Source organism: Aythya marila (genome assembly GCF_965140915.1).
Source record: "Aythya marila genome assembly, chromosome: Z".
In the NCBI taxonomy this organism is placed as follows: domain Eukaryota; kingdom Metazoa; phylum Chordata; class Aves; order Anseriformes; family Anatidae; genus Aythya; species Aythya marila.
In genome coordinates this window covers 60,783,462-60,797,281 of record NC_139080.1, presented here as the reverse complement: position 1 = coordinate 60,797,281, position 13,820 = coordinate 60,783,462, and the positions used below count along the sequence as shown (strand labels likewise).

Here is a 13,820-nt window from a genome sequence, read left to right as displayed (position 1 = left end):
AGCCACGTACTTCAGCCAGAATGCTGCCTGATGGCTAGGAGCTCAGGCAAACAGCAATCCTGCATTATTTATACTGGTTTATTTATGAAGGATGAACTATGCTTTATTAATTGCATTAACATTTGCACAGTTAAAGTTTAAGAGTAGTCTTACAAAAACACTGATAATTTAGTAAGATAAGTGAAAGAAAAGATCTTACAGCATCTACTTACTGACGACTTGTGCTTCCCTCTGTGATTTCTCAACACTCTTTAGACCGACCTCCACTGCTGTGACCAACCTCATTTTTCTCCTAGCATATTTTAGCACATGCACTAAATCTCCTAGCACATTATCAACGTGAAAAGCTGTAGCTCTATTTTCTTACATCCCATTCAGAAAAGATGGGAACTGAATCTCAAGTTGAAGTCGTGTGCTATAAAAGGCAGGAGGGCAAGGGAAGGGTAACATATTCTCAGCATATGATATTTCAGTCTGCTTCTAGTGACTCACTATGGAGCCAGAAGATCACAAAACTGAACAGAACAGATGATCTGCTAACATTTCACTGCAGCCTGCTAATTCACCCTTCACTAAGTAATAATTTGATTTTTTCAGACTACTCTAGTAGATGCCTGAATATATAGACAAAACCTGTATGTATACTGGATGCTGATCTTCGGTTTCAGTTATTCCCTTCACCACAATAGATGCACCACAGGAAAAGTTTGTTTTACAAAGGTGATAAAATTCTGATTTGGTAAGATGAGCAAGGGCAAAGTTTCAGAGCCCATGATTCTCAGCTCAGCCTCCACGCCTCTTCCTTGAAAATTTAGAAGGTGTCCCATCAAAAAATTCAGCTAATCTCAGGCACTCCAATATTATGGAAGCAAAGAAGTTGTGAGCAAGTATCCAAGATCTAACCTACTTAGCCTACTACAAGATCTAACCCCGACTCTGCAAGCACTGACTAGAGGCAAAACTGAGTAGTGAAATGAAAAAAGTAAATTCAGGAAAAAGTTACTGTGGAACCAGTAGGAGATGCAGGGAGCGTGACACACAAAGGTACTTCCTCCTCCTCCAATGCTGAGCATTTTGAGATGGTCTACGTACATACCTCTAAAATTAGTGGATATAGAAATTAGCCAATCAACATTTGGTAAGTTTTAGTAGTTATAATACATGCCAGAGTCAATTCCAAGGAAACTAGACATTCTCTTTTTTATCACAATTCATAAAAAAAACTAATCATTGAGAGGTACGAAGCCCTCCATGCACATTTAAAAATGCAAGATGAGCAACCACTCCTTGAACAGCTCTAAATTTTACTGCATTTACCGAAGACAGCTTGTGACTTGTCTCAGCCACCACCACAGTAATGTGGTCAGGTTCTAAAACAACGATGTTAAAATTTGTCAGACTCACAGTCGAAAACTTCTATGACAGCCACTTAATTCTTCAGTACTGCATCACTCCGCTCAGCAAATAAAGACGATACTCTGGCGTTAGTAGTCTTCCTGGATTCCAGAACTGAAGAAAGTGGTTTTCGCAGCCACTCTGCACTTAAAGATTACAATCTACCCCCAACAGAGGAATGGACAGGAATGGACACAGTGAGTCAGATCAGAGGTACCATCTGCCTGACAATGACCAAAAGCAAACAAGGAGGGAATCCACATCATCCATCAAACAAGATGCATGCAGTATCATTACTCTACAATTAGCAATCACATTCTTCTGTGTATTTCATAGAATCACAGAATCATTAGGGTTGGAAAAGCCCTCCAAGATCATCTGGTCCAACCATCCCCCTACCACCAATGTCACCCACTAAACCATGTCCATAACCACCAGGTCCAACCTTTCCTCAAACACCCCCAGGGACGGTGACTCCACCACCTCCCTGGGCAGCCTGTCCCAGTGCCTGACTGCTCTTTCTGAGAAGAAATATCTCCTCATTGCCAACCTGAACCTCCCCTGGCACAACCTGAGGCCATTCCCTCTAGTCCTATCACTGGTTATCTGTGAGAAGAGGCTGACCACAGCAATATATTAGAGAAGACACAAGTTGTTAGGGGTGTGAGGGCATCCTGGGAAATACTGTTATATATATATATGCTGTTCTTGTGGTTTTACAGTATGAATGATGATGAACTTTCAAGGCCACAATAGGCAGGAAACTGATAAGCCACAAAACAAACACATCAGACCCCCAGCTAAATTCAGAGCAAGGAAGCACAGCACACATCTGACCCCTCCAGAAGAAGGAATATGCAATGGGTCACTCTTGACCAGCTATCAGCTCCTAAGTGTATGTGGACTCCAAATTGTTTAGCAAGATTATCTCAAAGGCCTTTTCTAGAAACATTAAAAATACTGAAAAAAAAAAAAAAAGAAAAAAAAAGAGATGAGGGCTTTGTTTCAGGAGAAACAAATACTCAAATTCAAAGTTTCCATACTGATAAAGCAACTTCATGAGATGATCGATTTGTTACATAGTCCACCTCCATTTCTGAACCTCAGGCTTACAGTAGTTATTTTCCATCAGAACTAGGAAATAAATCACTCAGCCCTCCCTCCACACCCTAAATAAAGATTATAACATTGAATTTCTCCTAGTGTACAATCTACTCGCAGAACATACATCATCACAAAACATAAAATATGTGCTTTACCCAACATTTGTTTACACTTCCCACTTAACCAGAATACTATCTTCGCATGCATTTGATGCTAAATGCATGGAACAGAGTCAAGAGATGAACTAATGCTCCCATACAGCCACTGTCACCAATAAACATCCAAAGCAGAAGCATAAACGTAGCCTGATCATTTCAAAATTGGTCTGAAATATTATTCTACCCAAGGCAAAATAAGCAGCTTATTTTTAGGATTACATTTCAGCAAAGCATAGCTCACCTACCTTAAAAAGTATCCCCAACAAACGATCCTTAGTACTACTTCTCTATAACTCAGCAGCTACTTCTTCTGATTTTCACTTTCAGGAATATACTTTCACTTTCCGGGAGTTCTGTGAAAGAAAAACAAACAAAAAAATGCATTTTTTATTTCAGCATTGTAAAATATATTGCATAAAATAAATTTAGATAAATTGCTTCACATTTTCATTTTCTAACTTGAAAATATATTTAAAAAAAAACAGTTGAGGAAAACAAAAAGAAATTCTCAAATGACTGCAAGTAGTGGTTTGCTATCACTTTATTTAATGTCTCAAAATCACGTGTGTAGTTTTTCTATACTCATGTAACTGACAATTTTATATTTACAAAAAAAAAAGTTCTTAGAAATTTCTTTTGATGTTCTTTTTATTTTGGAAAACTAAATAAATACATTTATTTCTGAAATTTGCCCTGGATAAAACTAGAAGAAAATCCATTAATAAAGAAAACAAAAGCATGGGAAAACAGAATTCATTACATGAAAGACAAACTTCATAGCAGTATTTACACTGGTCTATAAGAAAACAAGTAGCAACACGAGAAAGGCACCAAACAAGATAAAGAACATTTATTATATAGCTCTAATTACTGCAATACATATAACAGCAAGAGGTCATAGAGCTATAAAGACTACAGCACTCCAACTTCAACCTGCAACTCTGGACTGCAATCTAGGCAAAGGTTGAATTTTGAGGTTTTAAAAGCTTTAGACAAGACATTCGATATTGATTTAACATATTTACAGCTTTAAATATGTTTAAAAAAAAAAAAGACAAAAGAAACTGAAAGACAAACACCCTGCGTAAAGCTAAAATTCTCCAACTATTTTGCAGATTATTTTTTAAGTGTAAAACAAAGCATTAATAATGGACATACACATTTTTTTAAGCCTTACAAAGGGTAGTTTTAGTTCACATTCAAACAGGCATTATCTAGTATTCCTTTCTGGTTACTTAGTGACATTCTAGAAACAAAGTCCTGCTTAACATAAATATGAAGCTTTCTCTCTCTATGACCAAAAATAGCAAAGACTGTAAGTGATGCTTACATTCACTCACTGCAAGGAGACAGCAGCCATGCAAGCAGATACAAAGGAGGAAAAAACAGACCAAACCAGAATCATACAGAATTCAAAACATTTTTAGTAACACATATGCAAACATTAGTGAAAAATTGCAAAGCCCAAGTCTCCACCAGGAAAGAACTACCACCAAAAGCCAAAGATGAAATAGCAACATTTGGCTCCACTCCTCCCATCACAGACACAAACCAGTTAGAAATGTCAGAGTGCCACTGGACAGAAAAACTTTTTTTTTTTTTCTGCTTTCAAACAGGACACATGAAAGTAAAATGTGTGCTACCCCCAACACTTGAAGACATTCAAATTTTAAGCAGTCAACCTGTACAAGAGCTGCACGTGGTAAAATGACCTTTTCTGAAAATTCCACTTACTAAATGAAACAACAGACTAGAGGCACTGAAACACGGACAAGCTGTATCTTCCGTTCTCTGTACACAGGCAAAAAGCACACCTTGTTATAATAAAAAAATAATAATAATAAAAAAAATTACACCTATGGTAGAATGGAGATTTTTTGTCTGCCAATATAAAAATAAAACACAACAAACTGGCTCCCCCCCACACACACCCTCACCCCCTCCCCCCCAATAATTCCAGTTACTATTATCTTTCCAATGCTCATCTAATTGATTGGGAAATGCCACCTAGTACAGGGAAACATAAAAAGCTTTGGTCAGTAAACTAACCATAGAGCTCGCTGTACGACAGCACGGGAACTTTTTAGAACAAAGTTGTGTTTGCCATTTCTGGGCTCAAACAGAGCAGAACCTAAAAGTTGCAGCTTGCTTCCTCAATGCAACAAACCACTAGATAACAAAGATGCAAAAGAAGGAATTGAAAGAAAATAAGGATAGAGAAGAAAACCTAGATGAACTCTCATTTTCTAAAATTATTGCAGAGGCAGTTAAAACCAATACCAAGCCAGATCCTCTTTAAACTGGGGATATACAAGCACTTTCTCCAAATGAAGCAACAGAGGAGCATTTAAAAATAACAAATTTTAAGAATTCACCAGAGACAGATACCATTCTGTAGAAGCATTAAAGCATCAAGTATGGAAATAACCAAACTATAGATTCTACAAAAACTTAGTCTTAAAGTAACTGCTGACTACTACAGTAGAAAGGAATGAAGAGTAGAAAATACACCATTTTTATTAATGATTTTTTTTTCAGAGCTTACCAAGGCAATCAGGAAAAGTACAACAAAGTCTGACTACCACACCAGGCACTGTGTTACAATCATGCTAAAGAACCTGTAAGTTGGGATAGGGTGAAAAAAATGAGTGTAGCACAAAGTCTCGCTTCCCAGTTTGAGGTGTTCTTTGAGGGAACTGAGCAGCTGGTGCACGAAGGCGTTGGACGTGGAGCAAAGAAAAGGGTTCTTACAGGTTTCAGCTGGGTGTCTCACAGAAGCTGTTACAGAAGTGGAGCTCGAGGTTTCCAAAACACGGCTCCACAGGGGAGGAAGCCAGAAGCATCAGCAGAATCTGAGCCAGGACTCGTGCAGCTGTTCAGGCCGGTCACCTGCGTATCTACCATTACACACAACATCTCTGGTTAAACCTGCACGTGGTACAACACCATCTGCAGTTGCAACAGATGCTTTACTACAGAAAGCTGCAGAGGAACCCCGGGATGCCGAGCAACGGGCATGTCAGACAGCAGGTGAAACCGCATGTCAGTAAATGCAAGGGAACACACTGGGAGGGAGCTCCCTGGGAGAGAGCTTAACGCCACAAGGGAAAAAGGTCGGGGCACCTCTGAGCACACATCTTCAGAAACGTTCGTCCAGTGCTCTGAAGTGATCAGGTTAGATGATCCAGATTGTCAGATTTTTTTTTGTTTTATTTTTTAACAAAGGTTAGAGAACACCAGAGAGTATATCCCTATTTTGCTGATACGTTCATGGTGTTCCTGTATTTCCTAATTACTCTGTCTCATGAAGAACATCAGGCATTAGAAAATACAGGCAACACTGATCAGAGTACGGAGCAGCTTCTGCACAAAGGAAGTCAAGAGAAGTTTTTAGCTCACGAAACAGATTAACTATGAGGTGTCTGATCAAAGTTAAAAAAACACGATAGCACAAACTGGCATGACACGTCGTATGTCTGAAGTGTTTCCCAGAAGAACACGGGAACATCAAATGAAACTTTAAAAAGTTGCTCTTAAATACTTCTTCGCCTAGTAAATAATTAAATGCGAGTATTTAATGCCTAAAGACATTTTTGAGACCAAGAAACGGACACAATCAAAATTTATTTTTAAAAAATCATGAAAAAAGAAATCTCCTGAACACACAACTTCTATCTCAAGACATCTCTAAAATGCAGAAGCAGGACAGATAGGTCAGAGGAACAATTACTCTACATCTGTGGCAACAGTCCCTCCTTATCTAACAGCAGCAAGCACCAAGCTAGATACATTTCACTCAATTGCGTACAGCCAACCTCACACACTGAGGACACTCACACTGTCCTGCGGATGTACGGAAACCATGGTTTGCCCTACCAGCTCTTCCAGCTCTGATCTTATTGAAAGAACATGGAAATAAGAAGCAGCAGGCTCCATTCGGGATTTACACTTTTCAATGACACAAAAAACCAAAAAGTTAAAAATAAACCAGGTAAAGGCCCAGAAAGAAGATCCTGGACCCTCTCTGATTACAGCTGTAAAACACCCTTTTTTGCACATGCAGTATTCATTTGCCCGAGGGAATTCTTTTCCAACATGCAAACAGCAATAATAGATGTGATGGAAGAAAGCTACTAACAATCTTCAAACGCTTATCGAACACCATCTAATTCTTTCCCCTACCACCAAAGACACTTACCCATGGCAGAAAATATTTTTGTGAGGCCTCTGTCTTCTCTGATTTAGCATTCCCTTGCTCTTAGCACGGGAAAAAGTTTATCATCAATCAAAACTTATCTCCCCTTCTCTGTGACCATGGGGTAGAGAAGCAAAGATACTTTCCACCTCTCCTTTGCAACCTGAACATCTGAGACCAAAAAGATGCTTCAGACCAAATTTCAGCAGGCAGATGAGTACAAGGTGAAGGCAGCTACAGGTTAGGAAGAGCAGGGCTTGGCTGGCTGCCACACGTCGTGCCTTGCCACTGTGCCTCAGGACTCGGCGTGGTGCTCCTGTTAACTCTGGAAAAGGCAGCGCCACCTACAAAACAAGGTGCCGACCCCACACATCATTCACAAAGAGGATTTGTATCTAGTTTCTTGCTGCCTTCTACAAGCTTACGAGTAAAGGAAGGCTTCTTCCTGTGTTTTTCCAGGAATTAAACTTCCTTTGCAAGAAGCTCCAGGCTGCAAGAACAACAAAGAAAAGCACAGCTTCAGCAGAGAGGACCCGAGCGAAGGACTTGCGCTGCACTCGCAATTCTGCAGCGCTGCAACGACGACCTCCATGCTAGATGGTAACAGAAACAGACTGAGCAGGATGAGGCTGATAAGGGTGGTTCTACCTTGGCAGGCACCACGAGCAAGTCAAACATCTCCAACCCTCGTACAAATTCTAGCATGCTACAACACTTTTCCTTCTACAATCTGTTCCTGTGGTCTTCCTTTGACCACAGCTACCTCATGTTTTTACCTAAAATTGCAATAGGGAGTTTCCATAGCTTTTGAGGAGCAATTTTAGTCCCTCAGTACAGACTCTTATTCTCACATATTTCACAGGCTGGAAGAACAAAGTGCTTAATTAAAGCTGTCACATTTTTCTAACCGTATTAACCCAAACTAAGGACGAGGCTCTCTCAGCCCTTTCTGTGTGCATACACAGCCTCACATACATCCTGCACATGGGACATATCCTACACAGTCAAAAATTAATTCCGCTCTAGCAGGAAAGAGATTTGAACACCGGCACAGAAAAACACCAACCCAAATCTCCTATCTTCACATGGATATATTAACATCATGAACCACAGCACTGCCTGGCGTGGTCTGACAGGTAACAGAGAAGTACCAGGCTAAAAATAACTAATTCAATTGTCTTTTATTTTTATTATTAACTTCTCATGTCTTTCGGAGTCTTCTGAAGTACTCTTACTGCTCTAAGGTTATAACACTTCCATCTTTTAAAGGATGGAATTGTTTTACAGAGAAACTTAAGAAACTTAAAATGCTGAAATTACAAATAATTGGCCCCAAACTAAAAACCATGAAAATGTTAGTTAGTGACTCACACTTATTCTAAATTGTATATACTGTATAAAAATAATTTTCTGAACAAGCTAGAACAACAAAAGACAAGTTAAAGTATTACATTTTCAAGACACTTGTCGTTAATGAGTAGTGAACGTGGAAACAATTGCTAGGAAAGTGGCAGCATGAGTCAACATTAGAATTAAACATAGCTGTTTATTAATGGTTTGGTCTACGCAGTTACGTATTCCTTCACTTATTTCTTTCATGCTATTGGGATGTCATCTTCATTAGCTGGAAGGGAGTTGCAGGTAACATTTCATTTCTTGATATTCATTTAGCTAGAAGCATAGAATTACAGAGTCATCTAGGTTGTAAAATACCTTTACAATCAAGCCCAACCACCAACCTGACCTACTGAGTCCCATCACTAAACCCAGTCCCCTAATGTCACATCCATACATCTCTTAAATAACTCTGGGAATGAGGGCTCCACCACCCCCCTGACCAGCCCTTTCCCGTGTTTGACCCACCACCCACTGTGAAGAAATACTTCCTCATGTCCAATCTAAACCTCCCCTGCTGCAACTTCAGAGTGTTGCTGCCCCGTGTCCTACCTCCTGTCACCTGAGAGGAGACCAGCTCCCTCCGTGCTGCAACCTCCTTTCAGGCAGCTGTAGAGAGCAACAGGGTCACCTCCCCTCAGCCTCCTCTTCTCCAGACTAAGCAACCCCGGTTCCCTCAGCTGTTCCTCATGCATCTTGTTCTCTAGTCCCTTCACCAGCTTTGTAGGTCTCCTCTACACGCCCTCCAGCACCTCGACGTGCTTCTTGTAGTGAGGGGCCCAAAACTGAACACAGCACTTGAGGTGCAGTCTCAGCAGCGCTGTGTACAGGGGACTAAACCCTTCCTTAGTCCCACTGGCCACACAATTTGTGATGTAGGCCAGGATGCCATTGGCCTTCTTGGCCACCTGGACACACAGCTGGCTCGTGTTCAGCTGGCTGTCGGCCAGCACCCCCAGGTCCTTTTCTGCTGGGTAACTTTCCAGATGCTCTTGCCCAAGCCTGTACCACTGCAGGGGGTTGTTATGCCCCAAGTGCATTATTTTTTCCTATGGCCCAACATCATCCAGAATTTCTCCCTGCAGCCAAAACAATTGGATTAAATTGTTTTAAATATTACCATTAGTCTGTAATACATGGCAGTACTGGTCTCCTCAGGAGAAAAACAGTCTAGTTCCAAGTATTTGTCACTCTTTTAAAAAAATAAAATAAAAAAGATCAGGTTGTTGCTGCTTCTTTCCTCCTTCATTAAACTAATTACATCCGTCTGGTTCATTAAACTCTCTGCCTAGTTAATTCATAGTTCGCTCAGTCTTCTTGAGGTCACTTATTTCCTTAGCACCGTTATATCACATTTAAAGTAGCTCAATCCCGTGGTATTCTGCACAGAAAGCCAGCCCACAAGGAACATCAGTTCCCTCCTGACAGCTGACACTCCAGACAGGTACACTGCAGGAAATAAAACAGAGAGTGCTGGAGTTAAAGGTGTTGCCCCAAGTTTTTATTTGCTGTGCCTCATCTGATGGCTTTTCCCTCACATGTTCCACATCCTAAAATATGTTCACCCTGAACTCTCTTCCTTTTAGATAGGAAAAAGTTATTCTCACTACAGAGGCAGTCACCCAAAAGACAGATGATTGAACCAGGCACCCAAAACTTCTCAATGCTATTGCACTGCAAATTCAGATCTGTAAAAAATTTAATATATGCCATCAACAAATACATAACAAATACAACTCCTCCAGATACATGAAAAAGCCCGTCCTATCTTTTCAGACCAGTCAGTTTTGTTTGGATATCATCAGACTTCCCAGTTATAAACCATGTTCCTTCTGAAAGTATTACTCTCATTTGAAAAATGTATAAATGAGCCGAGCTGTAATTAATGGATGTTAAATAGCAACAAGTTGTGGATGTTTAACCTCCTAAGTCTCTAGAAAAATAATGCTGAAGTGCACAGGAGGAAAAAGGCAAAAAAAAAAAAAAAATGAACTCTTCACATGGAAATAGATCTGCATACACAAGATTTGGAGTAACTGAGCCTGGTTTGGTTCTATGTTTTTGTTACTCCGGTCTGTCACTCTGCATCTCGAAAGTATTCTTATCAGAAATGATACCAAGCAGCTATTTTTTCATTTGTGAGGACAGTGTTCTTCAGGACATAGCACCATTCATGGAGATTTTCAGAAGAAAAAAAAAAAAAAAAAAAAGTGTGGAGATAGGAATGTCTGCGCTGTATGCAAGTTATTTAAATTCCTCCCAAATTCTTGCCTTCCTCTACTCTGGGACACTCCAGGGGAACTTGAGTAACTGCATCTTCAAAACTGAAATCCCAACTTCATCCGAGAAAAACTACGTAGCAGGACATGAGCCAGCCTGCTGTAAAGATGAATGTTAGCAACCATCTGCTTCACCTCCGCTTTGGAAATAGCTGAATCTGTAACGCCTGCATGGACCACGCTGCAGACACAACCCAGATCAACTGATAAAGACGTTCTCTCGCCTTCAGCCTGCTCACATCTCTCTCCCGGAGGGACTCTGAGGGAGCACTGGGACACAGGAGATCGGCCACTCACAGCCCATCAGCACGACACCACGGGCTGTGTGTAAACAGGAAGCCTTACGCTGGAGGACACATGCACACAGGGATACTTCTGGAAGACTCCTGTGGACGGGACACGAGTCTGCTGCAGTGTGCACCCATACTGCATGGAGCAGAGCCTGCAGCAACAATCCCACCAGCCGTGGGCAGGTTTCCTCTCAGGGGGTACCAGCTGCTTCCAGAACACAAACCAAAGCAAAGTTAAGATGCATGCAGAACCAAGAGGAAGGTGAGGATCGAATAAAGCTGAGATTTTTGACCCGAATAATTACCTCCTCACATTAACAATAATCATAATAATAATAATAATAATTTGGATAAATTATATTATCTGGATGCCAACTAAATTTGTTAATCCAGCAGCTTCAGATTTACCGAACACTTTCACTGATGGGGGATTTCCCACTCCAGTTTCAACACTGACCTAGTCCAAAAGGCAGATCCGGATATTAAAAGGCCTTTCTGCATCTTTGTTAAGGCCCTTTTAACTCTTTATAATTCTTTGCTTTCTTGTTGCACGTTCCAACTGTCAATGTTTCTGTGTATTTGGCAAATCGAGCACTTCCTTTTATCTGCTGAACTTGAGTTATCACATCTTCTGAACTGATAAACAAACACATTACAGAAACGGTGGAAAAGATTCTTCTTCGTAGAAAACACACCGTTCGCAGTCTCAACATACAAGAAATACAACGACAAAAAAAAAAAAAGCAAGTGTGTGTTCTTTTGCTTCCACACTTTGTATATTCTCATTAGTAGTAGGGAGCTCCAAAGCTGAGTGACTTTCCTTAAAATTGGCTACAAACGCATTTCCCACAACAGTCTGCTGAAGGGATAGGACACTGGGTTTTAAATACCTTTATTCACTGTGTTTGGTATAATTATCCAAGCTGTCACATTTTTAAAACTTTGCCACCTTATTTCACTGCTCCCTTTATCTGGAACTTCTGAAACTTACTTGTGACACAGGTACTGCAGGGCACTCTCTTGCACTACTCAAACATTTCAAAGCAGAACGCATTACTAGGAAGTCTGACACTCCTTGGGAAAACAAAAATAAAAGAAAAAAATATACACCAAAACTGTATTTTAATAGACTCGGTGGCAATATACTACACTATCTACATTATAAAATAAATAATAGTAAATAAATAAATAAACATATAAAATTGCACAGCAAGACTAGCTTTAGGTATTCAAAGACTTAGCAGGTTTATGTTGAGACCATACTCTAATATTTTCAAAGGTTCACCATGGGTAAATCCTGTCATTTACTCATCAGCTAACACCACCAGCAGCTGAACCACTACCATCTGGGTATTACAGCACCAAACATTTAATAAAAGTATTCCTGCCTTTATTAAATACTCATAAAAGTAACATTCTTAATACTCATCCCAGTCCGGTCTGTATTGTGCAGAGGAGAATGACTTCCTATTGCCATTCTCAGCTCAAACAGCAAACGCTGTAAATATGATGACGAGCCATGTATGTTTCAATATGCTGTTAATGTATGGAATAAGATTTTCTGTTTTTTCTAAAGCAAAAAGTCGTGCATAAACAGAGCTGGAGAAAAGCAGCAAAGCTGACAAACCAAGTACCGAAATTAAGAGATTCACAAATTGAGGATGAAAACCTAAATGCCACCCTCTTTGGAATAAGCATTATGTGATCGTGTAATTACTTCCACAGTGCTGTTCTCCATGAAGGCCTGACTCATTTATTACAGACGATGGAGCGCTCCGGGGATGATTCAGCGTTCTGTCAGAGGGGCTCATCTTCACCAATCCATCACACCCATTGCTGCAATTTTACGTCTCCCAGTTTCTAAACAGGCAATTCAGGGAACAAAGGACTCGTGATTAATGCACTTTAGTGCTGCTCCGGGTTCCATTTCTGCTTCTGCCGGGGAGCTGTTACGTCACGCTGAGCAACTCGCAAACTTTCCACACGCTGCTCCTACTTCGGAGCTGATTGATTTTTCATTAGCTCTTAATTCTGGTGGTTTATTTTGACGGTTAGGCTTAATTCCTTAATTCCTTAATGCCTCAGCTCTTTCTGTTAAAAAGAAGCGACTCCCAAAGGCGTGGTATGGCACAGGGAGGCACCGAGACTGAGTGATGAACAGGGCAGGACACCTCGCGAAGGGGCAGCTTTCAGACCAAGGCGCGAGCACCACACGGACAAACGCGCAACACGCTACGAACAACGCGGCAGTTACCCGTTAAGAAGCGCTTCCACTACTGGCACCTAACGAGGCCGGGGCCCCAAACTGACGAGCTTCCCGTGCGAGGCTCCCCACACGGCAGGCTGCGCGCACAGGCAGCACCATTCCCATTTCCCCCGTGCCAGCTCAAACTTTTCCACGGCCGGCGCCGCCCCGGGCGCACCCCGCGGCACCCCCCCGCCTGCCTCACGCCCCCTCCAGCCCTACAAGACCCCGAGCTCCGCACCCGGCCCTCAGCGCCGCCGCCCGGCCGTTGGGGGGGGGGGGGGGAGGGGGGGGTGAAGCCGTTGCCGGGGCCTAAGGGCGGCGGCGCGGCCGCGGCGCCCCCCGGCACGGCACCGCCGCGCCCCCCCCCCCCCTCCCTCTCTCCCTCCCGTCAGGCGCGGCCCCGCTGCCGGTGCCGGGCCCGGCGGGCACGCGCCCGGTCGGCGGCGCGCACGGCCCGCACCTACCTGACAAGCCGAGCCCCTCCGCCGCGGCGGGCGTCACGGCCCCTCCAGCGCCACGTGACGCGCGCCGGCCAATCGGCGCCCGGCCGCTCGGTGGCTCCCCGGTGCTCCCCGCCCGCCGCTGACGCGCGGAGGTGGGCGACCAATCAGAGGGAGGGAGACGGCGCGCCGCTGACGCCCCTCGGGTGAGAGGGGAGCGGTGATTGGCTGGAAGGGGTGAGGGGGTGGGGTGAAGGGCGGGACGCGTTGCCCCCACGCGGCGCGGGAGTTGCCCTGGAGACGCTCCAGGGCCGCC

At 42.6% G+C, this 13,820-nt stretch overlaps 1 protein-coding gene across 3 annotated transcripts in view; it reads right to left on the bottom strand.

Annotated features, from left to right (window-relative positions):
• FER (FER tyrosine kinase) overlaps nt 1-13,568 on the bottom strand; it is a 190,720-nt gene extending 177,152 nt beyond the window's left edge. Inside the window, exons 1-3 of one of the 3 annotated variants that reach the window (XM_082782896.1) lie at nt 13,529-13,546; nt 6,856-7,196; nt 2,903-3,010 (exon numbers count right to left, since the gene is read on the bottom strand). The gene's annotated coding sequence lies outside the window, so the exon portion shown is untranslated. Of the gene's footprint in view, nt 1-2,902; nt 3,011-6,855; nt 7,197-12,533; nt 12,545-13,528 lie in introns of those variants that run through there. The other 2 variants (XM_082782897.1, XM_082782898.1) reach the window with 2 other exon arrangements.
• Nucleotides 13,569-13,820: the final 252 nt, after the last annotated feature.